This window comes from Egretta garzetta, unplaced genomic scaffold, assembly GCF_000687185.1.
Source record: "Egretta garzetta isolate BGI_Z169 unplaced genomic scaffold, ASM68718v1 scaffold180, whole genome shotgun sequence".
Taxonomy (NCBI): domain Eukaryota; kingdom Metazoa; phylum Chordata; class Aves; order Pelecaniformes; family Ardeidae; genus Egretta; species Egretta garzetta.
In genome coordinates this window covers 47783-54781 of record NW_009258299.1, presented here as the reverse complement: position 1 = coordinate 54781, position 6999 = coordinate 47783, and positions in this window count along the sequence as shown.

The window sequence follows — 6999 nt, the reverse complement described above, 5'->3', positions numbered from 1 at the left end:
GCAAGGCTGACAGCTCATCACCCAGCATTTCTCCATTGTATGTGGGTTCCTTTTTTTTTTTTTTTTTAAATCACAGACTCCCTGCAGCATCGCCTGCTGCACGCTGCTTTAAGGGTAATGCTGAGACCCGAGGAGATTCTTAACCGATCATTTCTCACCAATCGGTGTTTTGTATGCTCGGAGGAACTGAGCTCAGCTATAACTAAGCTGAGGGTAACTTCCCCAATCGGTCACAGCGTAATGATTTTCCTCTAAAAATGTTACGTATGGCTTGGTGCGGCTAACAAGTGCCCTGGATCAATAGTTCTGGCACGTGAAATTGTCCGTTCAGAAAGCACGGGGCACCCAGCAGCAGGAGGAGCAAGGTGGCAGCCGCAATAACCTCTGAAACGGCGAGGGCGAAGGAGTGGGATGCAGAACTTCAAGGACCAAGGCCCTTCTCCCCCCACTTCCCAAGAGAAAGCACCACAGGCCGCCTTCATTCAAGTACAGAAACTGCATTTTGTGAGAAAGAGCCGCTTCATCATCTGCGGTGACTGGGGGGGCGGAGGGGTTCGACAGCGTGTTCTGCTGCTGGAACCAGGCTCCGCCTGGGAGAGCCGTTCTGTGACAGCACTGCATGCAGGCCTCATGTGCGATGGGACGGGCAAAAAAGACTGGACAGGGAAAAAATAAACCTCTCATTCCAATCTCCTTTTCTTGTCATAGTGAATGGTGGTGGCAGCAAAGACAGTCCCTGGGTTAAAAGCACCAGGGCAGAGCTTAGGAGAGAAGAGCCGGGGATTTTTTCCCCTTTGCTGCTACTTTAACCTCTTTATCCGAAATCCAAGGCATTTCTGAAAATCCACACCAGCCACAAAGTTAGTGCAGGCCAGGGTGTTCCGATTTTCATGGTACGCCACCTTTCCCCACCTTTACAGCAGCCTTCTTTAAGAGGCCTGGAAAAGGAGGCACCAAAGCCATCTGTCACGCCCCCATTTTCAGCTCAGTACAGCTGGAACTGTGCCTCCAGTTGCTAGCCTTTCCTGCGGAGGGTAAGCTCCTGGTCGCTGTTACAGGGATGCACGGTACTCACGTACGAGGTCCCTCTCCTTGTAGAAAGTTGGCGCAATATAAATGACTGTGAAGCCAGCTCTGCACGGGGTAATTTTCACATCTGCACTTAGGCCATCCATCGTCAAGTTCCCGGGATGGCCAGCAAAGCCAGAGGGCACCCAAACTGGAAGAAATGAGGTATTTTCTTTTCCATGTCTACTCAAAGTAGCAAAGGTCAACTCTGTCCCCTGGCTGGATGCTGCTTCTGGCCTGCGGGGCGCAACCTCGACCGCTCGCACAGGCAAAAGAGCAGCTTCTGAATTGCTGGAGAAAGCTCTTGAGCTATCTCAGGGGTGAGTCAGGGTAAGGGAAGGAGCTGAGGCCACCAAAGGACCCAACCCCTAAAAGCCAAAGCAGAGAGCGCTCTTTTGAGTTCAGTTCAAGCAATTGGTTGCCCAGGGTAAAGTCAGTGCAGGGAAAGGCCTTACCTTCCAGAGGGCTCTTTGCCCGGCAGGAATCAAGCTCCAGCAGGCTCTAGCAGACGCATTTCACTAGGCTGAAGCTAGTGCCCCCTTGAGCATCAGCCTCCCCAGGTCCCGCTTTTATTTAGAGAGAATTTAACATTAACGGGGCTGTATCGCATAGTTGCACTCACGTGCCGTGATCGTTATTAAATGTCATCAGCCGTCGCCTAATTTCCACCCATTATTGACAGATATAATTATCTGCTACTCTCAGAAACAAAAGGGGGGGGGGAGGGGAAGCCAGCTTCAGCAAAACCCCACACCATTGCTTTTAACCTTCGCTTTTTAACCTTCTCTGTCTAGCAACGTGCTAAATTACCGGGGTTCCGCCGCGCTGAAGACTGATACATTGCACGCAGTGCCGCACTTGGGAAAGCCAAGGGACTGGATCTTTTCCAACCATCAGGAAAGCAAACAAGTTGTACTTGCTTTTTCTACAGAAAATATTTATTTGCAAGAAATGAAAAGCTACATACATGTTTAGGCTACAAAAGCAGGTAGTCTGTTCTCTCGTAGAATCAAGCAGACGATTTAAAAAGGAAAAACAGCAATTTCTTTCCACCCAGTAGACATGTTTGCAGCATGAACAATCAGGTGGGACCGCATCCAGATGACAGCGCTTGTACAAAAACAGAGAGGCTGCTGAACACAGGTACACAGAGTTAAACAGACTTACGGCAAAAGAACAGAGACATCTGCAGTCAGAAGAGGCTCCAATGCAGTTCACCAAGGAGTTTGGGGTGGTGGTGCTGTGCCTTTGCACTAGTATCACTGTTCTTTTCATCTTAGATAGTTTTAAATGTTTGCACAAACCCATACTGTATCCACACGAACGGAGGGAAGGGGAAAGATCAGCTGAAATGCCTCAGGGGTGTCACACGCAGAGTGACTCCGAGTGGCAAGGAATTGTTTTGCTTGGCCCAAGGCAATGGCTTTGGCCCGGGACAATGTATTTCTCTCCTGGAGAGGGTAACACCAGGTAATTTACCCGTGGGAGGCCCAGCGGATCTCAGGCAAACTGTGATGTACCTGGCCCTCCCAGGGCAAACGGCTTCTCCTCTTACTGCGCCCCGGGGGCGGTTAGGGCAGCAGCGCTCCCAGGGAAGGGGGGACCTTTAGGTCCTCTCCCAGAAGACCAGCTCAACAAATTGTGTGCCTTGAGCTGTCAGCTCCCAGGGAGGGGGGGGCACTTTTTAAGGCTAACTTACACCATTTAAAAAAAAAAAAAAAAAAAAAAAAAAAAGCTTTCAAAGCCGTAATTCTGCAGAACAAAAATGACACCTGAAAATGCAATAAAGCCTAAAGTAATTACTTTTTTGTACTAAGCCAGAGCTGTCCTACAGAAAGGCCAGACAATTTACACATACACACAAAATGACAAAGTGCAACAACTAATAGGACAGACCTCAGCAATTCACACTACACTTCTACAAGTGCTTGGTGATATGGAATGTGAACAGGTTTCAGAGAGAAAAGCCTGGACTTTCTGCTGCACCAAGTGGAATGTGCCCTGTGTGTTCAGGTAGATGCCTTTATTTAGTGATGCTTACTACATTAAAAAACGACTCTGCAGTTTGATTTTTTTTTTAATTGCTCCATGCACACGTGCATGGACATACACACGCTTGCACTCCTTCTTGCTGGCTGTACAAACAAAGCAAGTAAGATGCCGTAACATCAGCACCGCTGCATTAAAATCTGATATGGCAAAGTCAGAAAGGAGCAGAGTTCTGTTAAAAGAAATTCATTACTTGCCTCTGCTTCCCCCTCTCTCCCTTTCCACTCCCTTAATTATGGGCTGCTAAAGTTCAAAAAGATATTTACCTGCTGGTTGGAAGGAAAAATGGTGTATATCATAAAGGTCAGATACTCACAAACAAGACTGCATAGCATTAAAGAGCAAGGGGAAGGGTAAAGCTAAAACAAGGGGGAACTAATGAAAAATATTATCACTGCTGATTTATGGAATCAAGAGCTAGGAAGTTTCCCTGTGATGTCGGGAGTCCCCTTATTGGCCATTTCCTTCATCCTTTCTGTGAGACAGGTCTACAGATCCCGCTTTTCCATGTTTTGTTCTCACCTACTCAGTTCCAACTCTTAGAGGAAGAGTACAGAGATGGGCTTTAGGGCAGAGAAGAGACTAGTGGTAATAAAGAATATCGGAACTCCATTTCAGCATCACAACTGAGAGTTTCCTGCATAGGAAGTCAGTTCAGGTATATACCTTGGTAAAGCAGAAAAGGGCCTGACATGAAAACGACAAAAACAAATGGCAATTTCCCTCTCAATCCGGGAGTCTCCAGTGGATGCTAATCACCTAAGCAATGCAGTAGTAACTGAGATCACACCCTCAACGTATCCCTGAATGCCCACTGTCATTTTATTGGCCATGAGAAAGCTACAATAGCCTGGCCCGATGATTGAATCCTTACATCTTATTTGTAAAGACCTTAACACGCAAGCCGGTTCATTCATCTTTGCAGCGCCCAAAGTTGTTGATACTTAACACTGCAGCGCAGAGCAGCAACGCCTCACAGCACTACACTACTTCTACGGGCGAGTGTAACTTCGGTAGTTACAAAGTACTGACCTACCATTTCACCTTCAGCATACAAAATGTTCCCTTTCTAATTAGTGACTTGAGAAAGAAATATTTTAGTCACCATGAGTATAAAAATACTCCATATACTTCTGATCTTAGCTGCGTGGGCTTTGTACAATGGCCTCTTGGCATTAGCTAGAATCTAGAGCCCAAATACTCAGTGGAAATCCCTCCCAGCGTAGCAATTAGTATCATTCATTTTCTTGACCTACATTCTAAATGTGTCTAGACAGAATTCACCGCTGATATTTTGGGGGGATGGGAGTGGAGAGGTGGGTTGGATTTTTAGCAGGAAAAAAAAAAAAAACCAAAGACAAAAAGTTTTTATATTTGTTTTCAGCTCTACATTAGAAAAATGAAGAATACGTTGAGACACGATGTTACACGGAGAGATATGGAAGAGGTCCCCTGCCAGTATAAATTAGACCCGTAGCCTCCAAAAGCGGTAAGTGAGAAGCGTGCTGCGTAGTACCAGCTGGGATCTGGCCTAAGAACCTCAGCCTAATCCATTATTAGTCTGTGCTGCTGAAGAATATTGAATGGTATGGATGAAATAAGAGAAATGCAGCAAAGAACTATAAATAGCCTCAGAAAAAAAACCCCAACATTATCTACACACTGGTAACAAGGTTAGAACTGTCACATGCCCTGTGCTTGATACTTTTTAAATATATATATATATATAAAAAAATAATGCCCTACATTACTTTGTAGCTTATCTCCCTAGAAGCAAAGACCCGACACATCTAGACGTGCTTTAAAGCTATGGGCCAAAAGGTAAGTTTACTAGTGTGTATAAAACCATGCTGGCAAGCAGCATAATGTACAGCTGAAAACTCTACGGATCACTTAAGCCCTCTAACAGAAATGGAAATTAAGTAGCACAGAAGGCCTTTGCCTGCCCTGTCCATACACACAGATTATTCTACAGCACCAAGTCACTGATCGCTGGAAAAAGGATACTGGCAGAAGGCGAAGACCTCAAGTAATACAGCAGAGCTAATTAAAAGCACTTAGGCTGGCATCCTCCCCGAATACCCCTTACCACTCCTTCCCGATGCCCTTAACACAGAGCACATACAGCTGTCTCGCACCAGCATTCGCACCTGGGTCACCCCCGGACCACAGAGGCCGGCAGCGCAATTGCAGGTGTCTTGCCTCTTCTGCCCCGCTGCTAGGTCCCCAACGCGGGCATGAATGACCTCTGGAGATGGTGAGGGCCTTGTCACCTACCAGCCTGCGGTAGGTGATGACGGGGGATTCTTTGGCCCCTAGCATCTAGCAGAGAAACCTGTTCTATTAAGGTCCCTGAAGACAAATGATCACAAACATACCAAAGTAAAGCAAAGGTGTTCCTTATTAAAAAGAAGTAATATTTAACATAATAAATCCCCAAGCAATGTGTGTGCTAGGTCAAGAGACTCCCCGAAAGAGTACCTAAAAATAACTTAAAGGATTACACAAATTAACATTATAGAAATAGATTATCAAACCGTTACAATAAAATTGGTATGGCCATACCAGCTTGGATGAATTAGTTCAGAGGCCTGACCCAGACCATGGCCAGTTTCAAATGCTCAAGATGAAAACACGACTATCTCCCAATCAGATTTGAACTGACACGCCCAAATTAAGCAAACAAAATGGCAAAGCCTTCATGGTGACTAGTATGGTAGGTTTTGGAGAGGGGGAGCTGTTTGGGTTTTGCAAAATTGTCTGTCCTTTAAGTACTGAGAAATAATTCAATTTTGGTTTTCATACAGTGAAGTCAGCTGTATCCGCAATGGCAGGCGATCCATTTCACTGATAATGGGCATGAGCTCAGGCAGAGCGGCCTCCTACGTATGCACAGTGCAAACTGCAAGACTGGGAAGAGCAGCATAGTGCTCGACAGCTTGGGGCCTCTTTTGCAGAAGACCTAACCATTCAGTTGTCCTCAGAGGCGGCAAACCATGGGTGCTCCGAAAAAAAAAGACCATTTAAGGAATTTGCTAAGCTAAGACCTTTCCTGCTTACACTGATCAGCCATACAGTAGTGGGAGGGTCAGTCCCAGCCTTCGCCTGACACTTTGCTGACCTCATGTGGCTAAGCAATGCAGCCACCCCTTGTGGCATCCCCAGTGGCACCCACCACTGTTCGTTATTTATGTGAAGTCATTGCTCAAAAAAACCCCAAACCCATGCAAAAGTCATTGGTGGATACTGGAATGATGCAGAGGACCCAGCAGGATCACTGTGAAGGCAAAGAGGCTTTAGGGAGGAGACTGACCCATGCCAAGAAGAAGGGAACACTTGCAAAGTAAGACTACAATGGCATTTCTCCTCTCATTGCCACCAAAGGTAAAATAATATAAAAGGCACTTGCATAGAAGAATAGGGCATTACCTAGAAAGCACGTCTGTACACCAAAACTCATTACAACTTCATGGAGTCAGGTACATGTTTCACTGTCACTAATGTGAAACACCTTCTTAAAATGGCACAGTGGGATTGATCCACAGCCTGTTATAAGCTGCCAAATTCTTTCCATTAATTTCACAGAGTTTTGAGTAAGGCCTGAGGGCGGCAAAATAGGATACCGAAGGAAGAAAGTCTGAGGAGAATGAAGAACAAGAAAGGAGCTGGTGTGGCAGCTGCTGTAATAAAATACAAATCCAATATTTTACAAAATAGGATACTTGCAGGAAATATCTACTGTACATGGTAAAAAATTACTTGTAAGGCTACGTTAGTTTTTCCCTTATTTATCATTACGAAAAAAAAAAGAAAAAAGAGCTTCAAAATTTTTTTTTTCTTTTTTTAATTTGACTACTTCTGGTAAATTGTAAAGTAGCTATA